Here is an 18,663-nt window from a genome sequence, read left to right on the forward strand (position 1 = left end):
GTCATGTTGTACACATCGTCATAGGCTTGATAAAGACTCAAATCTTTGCTATTGTGTGAAAACGGTAGTAACCATAGCTTCTAGGTCATTTGTCAATGAAGGGAAGGAATTTTGGAGTAGTAGTGAAGTTGTTTTAAGGGGTAAAAAAGGGTAACATAGTCTCAAAAGACTTTTATTTCAAAAAATTTAAGATAGATAGGAGTGTTGGTATTTTTGAGAAGCACTTTTGAACTATTCCTCTTTTTAAAGTGATAGGTATTTGCGGTCAAGTTCTTCTTCGGCATTTCTCTTTATAATAACTGTTCCTCTTCTCAGAACTTTGAAATTTTTTTTTTTTTTTTTTTTGGAGATTTCATCTCGGGAAACTTTTTACCAAGAACCTTTTCAAGACCTTTGCCGTGATACTTGAGAAGTTCATAACATTGGGTTTACGGAAGGAATCTCATTTTCTAAATTTTCGTGTGATAGTAAAGATGATGTGGTGTGGTAGAAGTAGTGGAAGTGTGAGAGGGTTGTTTGACAAATGGCTAGCTCTTCTGATTATAACCGAATCACATTTCGTTACTTGGAAATGCAGATCTAAAGCAAGTTCTAATTTCGAGCAGAAACATTGGCACTCTCAATGGAAAATAGTGCAGCATTAAAGATGAATGCTGGTCTTATTTGGGGTGCCTCACCATAATCAATTTAGGTCGATAATGCCTAGTCATGCAATGCTCTTTTAGAGATTCGGTTCGTCCTAACAAGATTTCCACCTTATTTAAGCCTTTTTTTTATTTACAAACATTTCAGGTTTTCAAAAATACCTTTTTGAAAAGGCTTTCCTTTGTTAAAAATTTGAAATTTGGCTTAAAAAAACTTGGAATCTTTGTAATGGGTTATTTTAATACAGTATAAAAAGGATTATACCAACATCTCACACTTAAACGAACATTGTCCTCAATGTTCCTAGTGTATCCCACACTTAGGAGTTTTAGTTGAAGTTTTGGGATTATTCGTTTAGTGTTTATCTAGGTTGGGATCCCAAACTTAGTGATAAGCTTAGGATGTGGCATAAAAAAGCTAGTAGCAGAAAGAAATGGTACCCCCAGCAGACGTGGTTGCTTATGAAGAGCTGGCTGGCCTGGAAGTTTCATCCTGCATTCATCGGCTCACTTGTCATCCTTTATTCTTCTACTCTACTTTATTGTACGAGGTTGCCTCCCGAGAAGCGCTTTTGTTTAAGGTCGTTGGCTCGACCTTAGTGATGCTCAAAAAGTCGTCATTCCCCTCTGGTAGTTGTGATCTTGGTCTTCTCGAGGGAATGTGAGTCTTGGTGGATATATCCTGAGAAAGTTTCGGACCAAAAGTGGTAACAGGTCCGGTACTTCTCTTAAAGATCTTCTGAAAGAAAGATAATGCGCGGTTTCAGCTCGTGACAAATCTTGAAGTTCGATAAGAATATGATCCACTGCTCTGCTGATTAACCCGTGAATGTCGATCATTGAAGCAATGCTGGTGATGATTATCTCTCTATTAGGATGCTCGTTTCGGAGATCTTCAAATAGTGTCAGAAATTATATCTTTAATATTTTAAAATCTTCTGATCGGTGATCTCCACAGTAGGAGTCCTTCGCTTTGCACAGAGTAGTTAAAAGGCGAAGCTGAAAAGAAGTGAAGAGCAGCCCTGACCCAAGCATCAATGTCACCGTCTTTGAGTATATCTCCCTACATCTAGCTTTGAATGTGAAAATAGGATTCGTGGATTCTTGGAAGATACGTGCTATTTGCTTCGTAACGTAGGTGGCAATGTTGACTTGGTCTGGTTTAAGATTAGAGAACGGATTGTTGCGTCTTACTTTCTCTGTGACTGCGTCTTATAACTATTTGATAATTAGATCGGCGCGGTTATAAATTTTTACGTAAATTACTAGCCTCTCTGGTGTGCTTTCAAAATTATCCCTCTCTAAGAGAGTGAAAAAGCTGTGAATATCCTCGATCATTTGCAAGTCGGAGCGACAAGTCGGGCGTCCGGTGGAAAGATCCACATGCTTCTGGATAAGAGTCAGTAGTGCTCGTTGATTTGCTGAGAACGGAAGTGCAGATCCAGCTAAGGAGTTGTAAACCTTAGAGTAAATGATCTTCTGATCTCGACAAAATCTCGTCTCTAGAATAGTACGAACTATCGAGTCATGCTCTCGCTGTCTTTCTTCGCGGTAGATATGATCGTGAAGGGTATTGATAAAGTCTTGAATGCATTCTTCTAGGATTTTAGCATTATTGTCTTCTCTCTGGAGATAACGATCGTATTCGTTCTTGATAGCCGTGATTCTTTCGGTTAAGCATAGGGTGTAATCAGTTGTTGACTTATGGATGGCTTCGAGAATCTCTTCAAATTCATCGGTGTCATTGATGAAGGTTATCATGTCGGCGTGAGTGGATATGATCGGAATCCGATCTGAAGAAGAGTCCGGCTCCTCTTAATCTGATTCGGATGGAGAATATGAGTTATCCAAAATGTCTTCATGTGGCTCTTCCTCGTTATCATCGGTAGAATAATCGTCTGAAGATTCGTCTGATGAACGGGTTTCTTCAGTATTCTGGTTCTTCACCTTGACACTTTTGGGATCAATTTCTATGTCTTTAACGTCAACCTTATCAGTCTTCTTCTTGAAGCGAATGATTAACTGTGATCCTTTGTCTCAAGCCTCATTAATTCTTCGTGACGCTCCGGGCTTGGTATTAACGCAGTTTCTTTTACGTCTTCCATTTCCTATTCCTCCTCAGGTTCTTCCTCTTCCTCTATTTCTTCGCTGGGATCCTCTTCTTCTATTTTTGAGTCGTCAACAGACTGTGACTCGACACCCATCTCGATGTCTTCGGCTGGTGGTGGAGACTCATCATCAGAAGTAATCCGTCTGGTGCAAATAGCAAACATCTCTGCCTGTCCAGAAAGATCGGTAGGTTGGTCATTTTTGAAGGTAACGCTCTCCCCATGTGATTGTAAGATCAAGGTTTGATTGTACACATCAATGAATGTCCTAGCCGTATTCATGAAGGGTCTTCCTAACACTATTGGTGTGTGTAAGTCTTCCTGAATATCCATCAATACGAAATCCGTAGGATACAAGAATTTGCAACTTTCACCAAGAGTTTTCAACTATGCCTTTACAATATCGAATTGTGTGATCGGCAAGTTGGATTGTCATTTTGGTTGGTGACAAGTCTCCTAACTCTAATCTTTTGTAGAGAGAGTAGGGGATTAGGTTGATACTTGCTCCTAAATCTGCTAGCGCATGAATGGTTCCAGATTGGTAGATTGAACAAGGGAAAATGAAGCGGCCCGTATCTCCTAGCTTCTGTGGTAGAGAGTTTCTGAGTACTGCTGAGCAGTCTTCATTCAGTGGAATTTTGTTTGAATCTGGTATCTTTTCCTTTGTAGAAAGAAGTCTTCGGATATATCTCTTTTGATTAGGCACTTTAGACACGGTGTCCAGGAATCTTCCATCAAGTTTGAAGGAATCAAGCTTAGATGGTTCCTCTTGTAACCTTCCAGGATACGGTACACGAACCGGAGTTGCGTTGGACAACTTCTGAGTATACGTTGATTTGTTCTTGATTCTATCTGACCTTCTCTGTGGTTCTTCTCCTGGGATTACTGAGTCTATTTGCTTAGCTTCCTCTATGTGGGGATTTTGGATAGTATTACTAGGTAACCTTCCCTGGGGTCTGGTTTTAAGGCGTTGTGATAATTGTCTGAGCTGCGTTTCTAGACTTTTGAGAAGAGCCAATTGATTTCTCATTAGTATCTCTGTCTGGTCTTGTCTAGATGCAGTTCTCTGATTTAGCTGTTGCTGTCCTTGAATGAACTGTGTCAACTGATCATCAGTTCCGAGAGTGGGGTTGGCTACTTTTATAATTTGGGTGGTTGGGGAATTTTCCTCAGCTGGTGGACCAGTGAGTGGAAGTGGTTGATCGTAGGTCAATTGAGATTGTTAGAATGGATAAGGTGGGTAACGATAGCGAAAAAGTTGGTTGTTTCTTTGGAATTGGTTAACCCTAGGTTGTTGATTGAATCTAGGATTCGATTGACGAGCTGGGTATTGAACGTAACAGACTGAACCGTCGGGGTTTTTGTACTCAACTTGATATTCTTCAGTGGGTTGCGGGTTGGTACAATTAACACAGGCCTAGACCTGGTTAACTTGCTGCGTCTGCGTCTTCAATTCTCCGAGTTGTTTGGCAAGAGACTCCATCTTATCTGTGAGGGATTTGATGGCCTCTGTTTGATTATTAAGTGCGGAGAGTGGTGCAGATGATGAAGTTTTTTCACCACTGTTCCAGTCATGATGATGCATTGTCATGTTCTCGAGCAAATCCCATGCTTCGTCTGCGGTTTGGTTCATCAGATTTCCTTGAGCGGCGGCATCGATCGTCATCCTATGATTTACCGTAAGACCATTGTAGAAGGTGCAGATTTGGGCCGACCGTTCTAACTGATGATTAGGACATTTCTTCAGCAGGGTTTTGAATCGCTCCCATGCAGTGTAAAGAGATTCATCATAACTTTGTTTGAAGTTAATGATGTCATTCTTAAGCTTGGTTTGTTTAGAAGGAGGGAAATATTTGGTTAGGAATTTAGAAGCCATCTCCGTCCAAGACGTGATGGAATCCTTTTTCAGTCCTTCGAACAATGTCTGTGCATGATGAGTGAGAGAATAGGGGAACAAGTATAGCCAGACTATATCTTATCCTATCTCTAGCTGCTTGTAGGAATTCGAAAGAGATATGAATTTATCGAGGTGAGAATTAGGATCGTCATTTGGTAATCCATGAAATTGACAGTCATTTTGGATGAGTTGTATGATGTGATATTTTAACACCCCAGCTTAACATGACCACAATATTGTCTGCTTTGCCCGCAGGCGCACGGCTTTTTCTTGGCGACCACACACGAGAAGCACTTTCCCAGAAGGTCACCCATCCTGGTAGTGCTCTCGCCCGAGCACGCTTAACCACAACGTACTCGCACTTCTACTCAGCCTGTGATCCCAAAACGCGTTGTATCATTTAAGCGTGAGTATTACCTTATAATCCCATGATCACTCATGTTCGTGGGCGATGTGGGATTTGCCTAGGGTGTTACATTCACCCCCCCTTAGGGACTCATCGTCCTCGATGAGGTTTGCCCCACCACCCCCAACGGCACATGAGTGGCTCTGATACCAACTGTAGAGACCCGTCCTAATCCATCCGGACGAAGTCCATATCGATTACAAACGATTCACAACAGTTGATTACATCGCGATGTAATTGACCTCTATATGATAAATTTTACAAACATTTCATTCTTTTTTAAAAGACAAACTTTCGTTACATCGACAGTTGACAGGCATGTAAAGCATTTCATAATATATCCAAATATAATTGACTTAATAATAATCTTGATGAACTCAACGACTCGAATGCAACATCTTTTGAAATATGGCATGAATGACTCCAAGTAATATCTCTAATATGAGCAAATGCACAGCGGAAGATTTCTTTCATACCTGAGAATAAACATGCTTTAAAGTGTCAACCAAAAGGTTGGTGAGTTCATTAGTTTATCATAAAGAATCATTTCATAATTTTAATAGACCACAAGATTTCATACTTCCATTTCTCATAATCATACGTCCCATGCATAGAGACAAAAATATCATTCATATGGATTGAACACCTGGTAACCGACATTCACAATATGTATATAAGAATATCCCCATCATTCCGGGATCCTCCTTCGGACATGATATAAATTTCGAAGCACTAAAGCATCCGGTACTTTGGATGGGCTTGTTGGGCCCGATAGATCTATCTTTAGGATTCGCGTCAATTAGGGTGTATGTTCCCTAATTCTTAGATTACCAGACTTAATAAAAAGGGGCATATTCGATTTCGATAATTCAACCATAGAATGTAGTTTAGATTACTTGTGTCTATTTCGTAAAACAATTATAAAAACAGCGCATGTATTCTCAGTCCCAAAAATATATATTGCGAAAGCATTTAAAAAGGGAATAATGAAACTCACGCATATAAATATTGCAAAACAGTTAATAAAGCATTTGCATGTATTCTCAGCCCAAAAACGTAAGAGTAAAAAGGGCAAATGAAACTCACGCATATAAATATTGTAAAACAATTAATAAAGCATTTGCATGTATTCTCAGCCCAAAAATGTAATGAGTAAAAAGGGAGTAAATGAAACTCACAGTACTGTATTTTGTAGTAAAAATACATATGACGACATTGAACAATGCAGGGTTGGCCTCGAATTCATGAACCTATACCAGTTATATATTTTAAAATACATAACAACAATTAACAAGATTATATTAATATTATTAATATACTTCTTATGTTCATAATTTATATGTTATTTTGGTAAATAAATTAATAATTGATATTTATATATAACAGATTCCTATTAAAGTATTTTAATTAAGATATAATATGTGTTATTATATATAAATGCTTAAAATGTATTAGAATTAATATTTATATATATAATTTAACTTAAAAATATATTTATATATTATTTGTAACAATTATAATAATATTTTATTATAACAAAATAGTACCTAATATTAGTATAGATGTAAAAATATATGTTTTTATATAAATGTCTTTTAGTTTGTAAAGATTATAATAATTATGATAATAATGTTAATAATAATAACAATACATATAATAATAATAATAATAATAATAATAATAATAATAATAATAATAATAATAATAATAATAATAATAATAATAATAATAACTATAATAATATTGATAATAATGATAATAATAAGACTACCTTAAGAGAAAAGCTTCCAAAAACATATAAAACTGTCTCTGCCAGGATTCGAACCCGTGACCTCTCGCCTAGCCCATAAACATCCCTAACCATCTGAGCTAGTTTGTTTTTCTGATTTAAGTCTCTAACCCAAAACTATATAGTTCGTGTTTCTGTCTCACTTCTACTTCTTCTTACGAAATCATCCTTATCATCATCATCATATTAAGGATCATACTAATCATAATTATAATCATATTATAACATAATCATAATTGTAATCTTGATCATCACCATTGGGTAAGTCTTCACCATCATCATTAACGAACCCGTTTCATCATTATCGACTTACATAATATCACGACTCCTAATCGTCGTCTTCTCATAAAATCAATATCATACTTAATCTCTTCATCATCATCATTATCAATCATATTAACATCGTCACATCTTCATCATCATAGTACTTACTCGTTTTCTATCCTAATCGCCATCATTATCATAATCAAATAATCATTATCTAAACAAAATCGTCATTATCATCTGTTATCATCACCTATCGACTTATCATAAGGCATGAATTGGAATTTTGGTCCAACACATAACAAAGTTTACGGCCCATTCTATAGAACATAGTATGTAGTTCGGCCCAAGTAGCAATTAATATAAGTAATGGTCAAAACTTTCTGAGGTTGTATTCTAACCGTATGAAGACAGTGGGATAATACAAAAAAAAAAATAGCAGGCTGCAGTAGTTCGATGCAGATCCCACTAGCCTAAAGCAAAACATGTCGGCCACATCCAATAACCTTTGTTACATGAATTACGGTCCAAGTCCAAATGGAAATCCAATTAATAAAGTAATACGGCCCTACGCCATAAGACTTCTGTGGATTTAGTTTTGAAATATAGCAGCCTACCCTAGGATACCTTTTACACGTATCAAAAAGGTTCTGTCAGGGGAGAAAGAAGCTAACCGAAAGAAACAAGGGAACAAGGGATAGTGGTTAGGTTTTATCGGCAGTTAGTTTATTCAATTTGGAACATGGGTCGGCCATCATAAGGAAAAAAGAAAAGAATAAAGCAGCAATGAATAGAAAAGTAGTTGATGGGGTCTTGGTTCCATTATTATCTCATTCACAATCCTAATCCTCATTATAAATCATATCTCGCAAAAAAAAAATAGCAGGAGCAGTAATAATTATGAGGGTAGCAGTTTTATGAGTAAATGGGTTGGGTAGTGGATGAAGATGGTATCGGTTGTGGTGGTGATTTTCATTCAAATTAGAAAAGGTACTAACAGCAGTTTACATGTTGTTGAAGATGAGAGAGAGAGATATATATAGAGATTATTCTCCGTTATGGTATGGTTTGACGATATCAAAACTGAAACGAGTACCACGTAGCAGCTATTGTAAATGCAAGAACAAATGGATTAGCAGCTGCAGTTATAGTAGTTTGAACAGGAAGACAGACGAGCAGCTGCAGCAGTTTTCGAATGGCTTGAGGTGGGTCTGTTTGGTTATAAAAATATGTGGTCTTCTTCCTAGTGCAGTAAGAGTATTATTTGGGTTGAGTTTCGGCTAGAAGAGAATCGGAAGATGGTGGTGGTTTGGTTATAGTTCAAAGGGGATTAATTAGAAGTAGAAATAAATAAAGTAGTTACATGCATCAGGAAGTCTAAAGGTTGTTTCTTGTTGAATCATATGGATATGTATGTATTATATTTATATAAAGATGGATAGTTGAATAGATTGAAAGCATAAAGCTAAAGAGATATTGATTGATGATAATTGAGTTGAAAAAGGAACGTGATCAGATAATAGTGGTCATATTGGGTTTGTGGTGTTGTTGATCGAACAGGAACAGAAAAAGAAATAAAAAAATAAAAGTGATGTACGATTTCCTACTAAATTGGTTGTATCTGTGATTTGCTCTGATTCTGTAATTCGTTTTAGGGACAGAACAAAATTCCATCTACATGTTGATCGTGATATGGAATAGAATTGATTCTGTGGGATTTTATTTCCATATTTTATTTAATTAAAATTAATAACACTAATACAGATTTATATAATGTTTATTTATGTATATCAGTATATGTATATAGATATACCCTCTGTATATGTATTTATTTTACATATTAAATTTTTAAATGTTCAAATTATATTTTAAAATTTCAAGTTATTATATATATACTTTTATATATATATATATATATATATATATATATATATATATATATATATATATATATATATATATATATATATATATATATATATTTATTAACAACAATTGTTCGTGAATCGTCGGAAATGGTCGAAGTCAAATGAATGCACAAAAATAGTTCACAAATTTTGAAACTCAACATTACAGACTTTGCTTATCGTGTCGAAATCATATAAAGATTAAGTTTAGATTTGGTCGGAAGTTCCCGGGTCGTCACAGTACCTACCCGTTAAAGAAATTTCGTCCCAAAATTTGAGTGAGGTGGTCATGGTTAACAACAAAAATGTTTTCATGACGAATATGAGTTGAAAATTAGTGGTTTATCATCATTGAGTAATATGGATAAAATAATTTGATTATTCGAAGAGTACGAATGAAGTTATCACAAAAGAGTGAAATAAAGAAATAGAGATTCGTCTTAGGTTTTGACGTAGCCAGGGTTGAATTTAGAAAGTAAGGTGCGTCTTAACTTTTGACGTTGTCTTGGTTGAATTCCGGAATTCAAGAGATTTAGAGAAGATCTTCAAAATCTAAAAGATTTGGTTCTTCGGCGAATAAGGAGATTAAAATCTCTATAATTAAATACGGTGATCTGCCTCAATTACACTGTCTGATATTTCCATTATAAATTTAAGCTCTCCCGTTCCATTATTCTCACCATTCCTATACTTTCTTTCTTAGTTCATATATCTAAAAGATTGTGAAAATGCTTAGTCCAGTTCTGATCCTTGTCCTTATCCTGACTATTGCAACAATCATTCTCCTTTTCCAACTTCCATCGGAGGAATCTGTTTTCTTTTACTTTGCCCTCGGGATTATAATGTTTTTAATTCTTCCGTGTCTTTATGTTGCGATAAACATTGATATACACGGTTTGTAATTTGTGTGTTGTTATCGGGCTTTATATTCTCCCTTATATTTCAAAGCTCTATGCTTTTGTATTCTCTTCCCGACTTCAAGTCAAGCGAATAATGGTCCAGAATTTGTAGATATATAGTTTCGAATAATTATACTGTTTAAAGCAGAAAGGAACGTGATAGCACGATTTGATTTTCAAATTTATCAACATCACGGAAGATAGAACCATCAAGAATACATTTTCTTGATTTGTTTAGGAGTTAAGTAAAGTGAAAGAGTTATGTGACATGGCACATGATGACGTTATGATCTGTGAATCATCACATCCCACTAGAAACTCAGCATGACTTACTGTAATATAATCACGTTGATCAAGTGTCATTATATTATACTAACTCATGCATCAGTTCCCAACATTACTTCAATAACATTTATATTTTAGGCTCTAAAGTTTACAGAATATAGAAACTAACAGTTTCTATATGATGTAACACTGATAGTACGAAGAGATTAATGATTTCAGATAAGAATAGTTATAAAAATATCTCCAGAAATATGGAGGATATTTATAATGAAAGATACGATAATATCTCGGAATATCTAAGATCAGAGGATGATAGAAACTATTATCTGCAAGGGTTTAGAGTAAGGAGCAAGATATTCGCTAAAGACTTCAGCAGGCATTGAATCATTTGGATTCTTTGAAGTCAAACTTATTCTTTGTGATCTGTCCACGGTTTCCTTCATAATTTCGCATAATCCGCTTTTCAGTACTAAATTTTCTATTGAATGTTTCCAATATAATGACACACAGGAAGCACGAAGATGTATATAATTTCGGACGAGAATATTTATGAAAATATCCTCAGAAATATCGAAGATATTGATGATGATATTTTGAAATTTCTAGGTTCGATGGTTGATGAAGAAAGATTTTTCGCAAGATTTTAACATGACTTCGGAGCAAGATATTCTCTAAAGATTTCAACGGATCCAGAATTACCTGAATTCTTTGAATATAGAGTCTGGTCCTTGTATTTGTCCTTGGTCTCCTTCATGGATAGCTTAATCTGTTTTTCAATACCCAATTTTCTATCGAGCGTTCCTAACACTCCTTTCTTTATCATCAAACTTTTGGTCGTTTAGACCATCTACCATTTTTCTGTTTTCCTCTGCATTTAATGCTATGATATCTGAATCATCGGTTATTAATCCGAGGTGGTTTCAGGAAAATTGTGTTTTTAGATGATTAAACGCTGATGGTAATATGGTGGAATATGAAAGGTTCCCTGGTAACAATAAAAGAGTACGCGTATATATCAGCGTTATAATAAGGTTGTTTCGTAAGAAAAGTCGAAGTTGAATTGCTGAAGCTGTGACAAAATTGGCTAATTTGGAAAGGAATTGCAAAGTTATTTTCGGTGATAACAACGCCAAAAGAGCTAGTACAGATACGTGTTAAACGTTTATACAGGTTCCGAGTGTTTTCAGGTGCATAATTATATGCATCAATCTTTTCTCTCGTAAATGAAGTGTGGTTGGTTCATCCTCTCGATTGAGGTGTTTTCAAGAATCATGAAAGGTTTGAACGCAGAATGTAATCGTGAAGATACAAATGATGTCTAAGACGAAATCAAGTGGCAACTTGAAGAATTGTTTAGTTTCATATGTTATAAACAATATTTTAATTCATTTTAATTGTCCAATGTTATTAGTCCACAGTCGATAGTCCACAGTTGACAGTGCAATCATTCATATATAGTTTAATATATAATATTCGAATTAATTAATACATGTCGTGACCCGTATACGTCTCAGACTCGATCACAACTCAAAGTATATATATTATTATAGAATCAACCTCAACCCTGTATAGCTAACTCCCACATTACTGCATATAGAGTGTCTATGGTTATTCCAAATAATATATATAGATGGGTCGATATGATATGTCAAAACATTGTATACGTGTCCCGATATCTAAAGTGCATAAAATAAATAACAGAAATTAAATGACGATAAATAAAATTGCGAGGAACAGTTAGCTAGGATTTTGTTAGCGTGGATTCTTAACAAAATTTTTCCATAGTTAATTAGTCTGTTTCTAACAAATTTTATTTTATCAAATGTTTTCTTCATTATGCCACTTGTTGGATTCTGATAGGTCAAAATCCAAATTTAAAATTGAATGAAAATGGTTATTCTGCGGTGAACGGATACGGATGCCGGTGGATGTAAGTAGGATAGTGAATAACTGTTGAATCAGATTCGAAGAATATACAGTGTAACTTATTAATGTGAAATTTAAATATTCCTCGGGTATTACCTACCCGTTAAAATATTTTCACCATTAACAGTTTGTACAAAAGAATTTTTAATTACAATCTTTATGAAAACATATATACATATATATTTTCTTCAGATGTAATCATGGATTTAATGAGTCAATATGATATTAAACTCATTTGATTTATCGTTAGAACAAGAATATATAATCTCTAACATATTAGAGATTACATAATCGCCATGTCAAACGAAGATAAATGATGTAGAACGATTCGTAGAACAATAATTATATTCGAGGTACATAATGAGATGTCGAGGCATGGATTGTTGATGGTACTGGTGTTGTTACTGATGGTTCTGTTGATGCAGGTGATGTTGCTGAAGCTGGTAAGTTTTGCACTATGTTCTCCAAATTGATTACTCGAGCGCGAAGCTCGTTGACTTCTTCGATTACCCCGGGATGATTGCCGGTTGGAACGAGCGGATGAATAAAGTTTAGAATCTGAGTTATGATATAGTCGTGGCGAGATATTTGGGAAATGAGGGTGAAATGGCGTTACGAACAGGTTCGCCGGTAAGTGCTTCAGGTTTTTCGCCAAAAGGTGAATTCGGTTAGTGGATGGAATCGCCTTCTGCGCGTCTCCGTTGATTAAGTCGACTATGAATCCATCAGATGAATTGGGGATGGATGATTGGTTGATTCATTCTGGTGTCGTTGCTTCCGGAGCTTAGATGACTATCCATTCTGAATAACTATCGGGATAACTATCGGGATAGCTGTCGGAATCCGAGGGACTCGATCTAGTTGAGGGATTCATCTCGTACGATTAGATGAAGGATTTTCGATAAGAAATAGATTATAGGATGTAGATTAGTATCCTGCAATACATAATTTACATATGCATATATATTACTAAAATTCCATAAGTTACGGAGGAATCTACGGAAGCTATCGGGCAAAGGTAACAATAACAGATACGCTATGATATGAATTAGCAGATATGCTAAGATATGAATTTTATCTATACACTAATCATGCAATCAATGCAATATGACGTGTCTAGACTAAGGATGATAAGCAAGTGATTCTCTAAGAATAATAAGCAGGTAATTTTTGACACGAAATGATAAGCAAAACTTTTGACATGCAGACACGGTCGAAGTCCAGACTCACTAATGCATCCTAACGACTTTTCAGTTAGACACACTAATGCAGACCTGGTTCGCTAAGACCACCGCTCTGATACCAACTGTAGCACCCCAGCTTAACATGACCACAATATTGTCCGCTTTGCCCGCAGGCGCACGGCTTTTTCTTGGCGACCACACACGAGAAGCACTTTCCCAGGAGGTCACCCATCCTGGTAGTGCTCTCGCCCGAGCACGCTTAACCACAACGTACTCTCACTTCTACTCAGCCTGTGATCCCAAAACGCGTTGTATCATTTAAGCGTGAGTATTACCTTATAATCCCATGATCACTCATGTTCGTGGGCGATGTGGGATTTGCCTAGGGTGTTACAACTCAAGTGTTTAAAGTTTCCTATAAATCTAAGAAATGAATTTCACTCATAGCCAGTCATGTTGTACACATCGGCATAGGCTTGATAAAGACTCAAATCTTTGCTATTGTGTGAAAACGGTAGTAACCATAGCTTCTAGGTCATTTGTCAATGAAGGGAAGGAATTTTGGAGTAGTAGTGAAGTTGTTTTAAGGGGTAAAAAAGGGTAACATAGTCTCAAAAGACTTTTATTTCAAAAATTTTAAGATAGATAGGAGTGTTGGTATTTTTGAGAAGCACTTTTGAACTATTCCTCTTTTTAAAGTGATAGGTATTTGCAATCAAGTTCTTCTTTGGCGTTTCTCTTTATAATAACTGTTCCTCTTCTCAGAACTTTGAAATTTTTTATTTATTTTTTTTTTGGAGATTTCATCTCGGGAAACTTTTTACCAAGAACCTTTTCAAGACCTTTGCCGTGATACTTGAGAAGTTCATAACATTGGGTTTACGGAAGGAATCTCATTTTCTAAATTTTCGAGTGATAGTAAAGATGATGTGGTGTGGTAGAAGTAGTGGAAGTGTGAGAGGGTTGTTTGACAAATGGCTAGCTCTTCTAATTATAACCGAATCACATTTCGTTACTTGGAAATGCAGATCTAAAGCAAGTTCTAATTTCGAGCAGAAACATTGGCACTCTCAATGGAAAATAGTGCAGCATTAAAGATGAATGCTGGTCTTATTTGGGGTGCCTCACCATAATCAATTTAGGTCGATAATGCCTAGTCATGCAATGCTCTTTTAGAGATTCGGTTCGTCCTAACAAGATTTCCACCTTATTTAAGCCTTTTTTTTATTTACAAACATTTCAGGTTTTCAAAAATACCTTTTTGAAAAGGCTTTCCTTTGTTAAAAATTTGAAATTTGGCTTTAAAAAAACTTGGAATCTTTGTAATGGGTTATTTTAATACAGTATAAAAAGGATTATACCAACATCTCACACTTAAACGAACATTGTCCTCAATGTTCCTAGTGTATCCCACACTTAGGAGTTTTAGTTGAAGTTTTGGGATTATTCGTTTAGTGTTTATCTGGGTTGGGATCCCAAACTTAGTGATAAGCTTAGGATGTGGCATAAAAAAGCTAGTAGCAGAAAGAAATGGTACCCCCAGCAGACGCGGTTGCTTATGAAGAGCTGGCTGGCCTGGAAGTTTCATCCTGCATTCATCGGCTCACTTGTCATCCTTTATTCTTCTACTCTACTTTATTGTACGGGTTGCCTCCCGAGAAGCGCTTTTGTTTAAGGTCGTTGGCTCGACCTTAGTGATGCTCAAAAAGTCGGCATTCCCCTCTGGTAGTTGTGATCTTGGTCTTCTCGAGGGAATGTGAGTCTTGGTGGATATATCCTGAGAAAGTTTCGGACCAAAAGTGGTAACAGGTCCGGTACTTCTCTTAAAGATCTTCTGAAAGAAAGATAATGCGCGGTTTCAGGTCGTGACAAATCTTGAAGTTCGATAAGAATATGATCCACTGCTCTGCTGATTAACCCGTGAATGTCGATCATTGAAGCAATGCTGGTGATGATTATCTCTCTATTAGGATGCTCGTTTCGGAGATCTTCAAATAGTGTCAGAAATTATATCTTTAATATTTTAAAATCTTCTGATCGGTGATCTCCACAGTAGGAGTCCTTCGCTTTGCACAGAGTAGTTAAAAGGCGAAGCTGAAAAGAAGTGAAGAGCAGCCTTGACCCAAGCATCAATGTCACCGTCTTTGACTATATCTCCCTACATTCGGCTTTGAATGTGAAAATAGGATTCGTGGATTCTTGGAAGATACGTGCTATTTGCTTCGTAACGTAGGTGGCAATGTTGACTTGGTCTGGTTCAAGATTAGAGAACGGATTGTTGCGTCTTACTTTCTCTGTGACTGCGTCTTATAACTATTTGATAATTAGATCGGCGTGGTTATAAATTTTTACGTAAATTACTAGCCTCTCTGGTGTGCTTTCAAAATTATCCCTCTCTAAGAGAGTGAAAAAGCTGTGAATATCCTCGATCATTTGCAAGTCGGAGCGACAAGTCGGGCGTCCGGTGGAAAGATCCACATGCTTCCGGATGAGAGTCAGTAGTGCTCGTTGATTTGCTGAGAACGGAAGTGCAGATCCGGCTAAGGAGTTGTAAACCTTAGAGTAAATGATCTTCTAATCTCGACAAAATCTCGTCTCTAGAATAGTACGAACTATCGAGTCATGCTCTCGCTGTCTTTCTTCGCGGTAGATATGATCGTGAAGGGTATTGATAAAGTCTTGAATGCATTCTTCTAGGATTTTAGCATTATTGTCTTCTCTCTGGAGGTAACGATCGTATTCGTTCTTGATAGCCGTGATTCTTTCGGTTAAGCGTAGGGTGTAATCAGTTGTTGACTTATGGATGGCTTCGAGAATCTCTTCAAATTCATCGGTGTCATTGATGAAGGTTATCATGTCGGCGTGAGTGGATATGATCGGAATCCGATCTGAAGAAGAGTCCGGCTCCTCTTAATCTGATTCGGATGGAGAATATGAATTATCCAAAATGTCTTCATGTGGCTCTTCCTCGTTATCATCGGTAGAATAATCGTCTGAAGATTCGTCTGATGAACGGGTTTCATCAGTATTCTGGTTCTTCACCTTGACACTTTTGGGATCAATTTCTATGTCTTTAACGTCAACCTTATCAGTCTTCTTCTTGAAGCGAATGATTAAACTGTGATCCTTTGTCTCAAGCCTCATTAATTCTTCGTGACGCTCCGGGCTTGGTATTATCGCAGTTTCTTTTACGTCTTCCATTTCCTATTCCTCCTCAGGTTCTTCCTCTTCCTCTATTTCTTCGCTGGGATCCTCTTCTTCTATTTCTGAGTCGTCAACAGACTGTGACTCAACACCCATCTCGATGTCTTCGGCTGGTGGTGGAGACTCATCATCAGAAGTAATCCGTCTGGTGGAAATAGCAAACATCTCTGCCTGTCCAGAAAGATCGGTAGGTTGGTCATTTTTGAAGGTAACGCTCTCCCCATGTGATTGTAAGATCAAGGTTTGATTGTACACATCAATGAATGTCCTAGCCGTATTCATGAAGGGTCTTCCTAACACTATTGGTGTGTGTAAGTCTTCCTGAATATCCATCAATACGAAATCCGTAGGATACAAGAATTTGTCGACTTTCACCAAGAGTTTTCAATTATGCCCTTAGGATATCGAATTGTGTGATCGGCAAGTTGGATTGTCATTTTGGTTGGTGACAAGTCTCCTAACTCTAATCTCTTGTAGAGAGAGTAGGGGATTAGGTTGATACTTGCTCCTAAATCTGCTAGCGCATGAATGGTTCCAGATTGGTAGATTGAACAAGGGAAAATGAAGCGGCCCGTATCTCCTAGCTTCTGTGGTAGAGAGTTTCTGAGTACTGCTGAGCAGTCTTCATTCAGTGGAATTTTGTTTGAATCTGGTATCTTTTCCTTTGTAGAAAGAAGTCTTCGGATATATCTCTTTTGATTAGGCACTTTAGACACGGTGTCCAGGAATCTTCCATCAAGTTTGAAGGAATCAAGCTTAGACGGTTCCTCTTGTAACCTTCCAGGATACGGTACACTAACCGGAGTTGTGTTGGACAACTTCTGAGTATACGTTGATTTGTTCTTGATTCTAGCTGACCTTCTCCGTGGTTCTTCTCCTGGGATTACTGAGTCTATTTGCTTAGCTTCCTCTATGTGGGGATTTTGGATAGTATTACTAGGTAACCTTCCCTGGGGTCTGGTTTTAAGGCGTTGTGATAATTGTTCGAGCTGCGTTTCTAGACTTTTGAGAAGAGCCAGTTGATTTCTCATTAGTATCTCTATCTGGTCTTGTCTAGATGCAGTTCTCTGATTTAGCTGTTGCTGTCCTTGAATGAACTGTGTCAACTGATCATCAGTTCCGAGAGTGGGGTTGGCTACTTTTATAATTTGGGTGGTTGGGGAATTTTCCTCAGCTGGTGGACCAGTGAGTGGAAGTGGTTGATCGTAGGTCAATTGAGATTGTTAGAATGGATAAGGTGGGTAACGATAGCGAAAAGGTTGGTTGTTTATTTGGAATTGGTTAACCCTAGGTTGTTGATTGAATCCAGGATTCGATTGACGAGCTGGGTATTGAACGTAACAGACTGAACCGTCGGGGTTTTTGTACTCAACTTGATATTCTTCAGTGGGTTGCGGGTTGGTACAATTAACACAGGCCTAGACCTGGTTAACTTGCTGCGCCTGCGTCATCAATTCTCCGAGTTGTTTGGCAAGAGACTCCATCTTATCAGTGAGGGATTTGATGGCCTCTGTTTGATTATTAAGTGCGGAGAGTGGTGCAGATGATGAAGTTTTTTCACCACTGTTCCAGTCATGATGATGCATTGTCATGTTCTCGAGCAAATCCCATGCTTCGTCTGCGGTTTGGTTCATCAGATTTCCTTGAGCGGCGGCATCGATCGTCATCCTATGATTTACCGTAAGACCATTGTAGAAGGTGCAGATTTGGGCCGACGGTTCTAACTGATGATTAGGACATTTCTTCAGCAGGGTTTTGAATCGCTCCCATGCAATGTAAAGAGATTCATCATAACTTTGTTTGAAGTTAATGATGTCATTCTTAAGCTTGGTTTGTTTAGAAGGAGGGAAATATTTGGTTAGGAATTTAGAAGCCATCTCCGTCCAAGACGTGATGGAATCCTTTTTCAGTCCTTCGAACAATGTCTGTTCATTATGAGTGAGAGAATAGGGGAACAAGTATAGCCAGACTATATCTTATCCTATCTCTAGCTGCTTGTAGGAATTCGAAAGAGATATGAATTTATCGAGGTGAGAATTAGGATCGTCATTTGGTAATCCATGAAATTGACAGTCATTTTGGATGAGTTGTATGATGTGATATTTTAACTCGAACGAGTGTCTTTGAATCTCTGGAAATCTGATTGGTCC

The 18,663-nt window shown here is 37.1% G+C and overlaps 2 non-coding genes across 2 annotated transcripts; both read left to right on the top strand.

The window, feature by feature from the left end:
* The first annotated feature begins 4,473 nt into the window (after positions 1 to 4,473).
* Positions 4,474 to 4,579, top strand: LOC139856603 (small nucleolar RNA R71). The gene has a single exon (XR_011762074.1). It is a non-coding gene; the product is annotated as a small nucleolar RNA R71 (small nucleolar RNA).
* Positions 4,580 to 18,235: 13,656 nt separating this feature from the next.
* LOC139856578 (small nucleolar RNA R71) lies at positions 18,236 to 18,341 on the top strand. The gene has a single exon (XR_011762050.1). It is a non-coding gene; the product is annotated as a small nucleolar RNA R71 (small nucleolar RNA).
* Positions 18,342 to 18,663: the final 322 nt, after the last annotated feature.

This window comes from Rutidosis leptorrhynchoides, chromosome 6 (genome assembly GCF_046630445.1).
Source record: "Rutidosis leptorrhynchoides isolate AG116_Rl617_1_P2 chromosome 6, CSIRO_AGI_Rlap_v1, whole genome shotgun sequence".
Classification (NCBI taxonomy): Eukaryota; Viridiplantae; Streptophyta; class Magnoliopsida; order Asterales; family Asteraceae; genus Rutidosis; species Rutidosis leptorrhynchoides.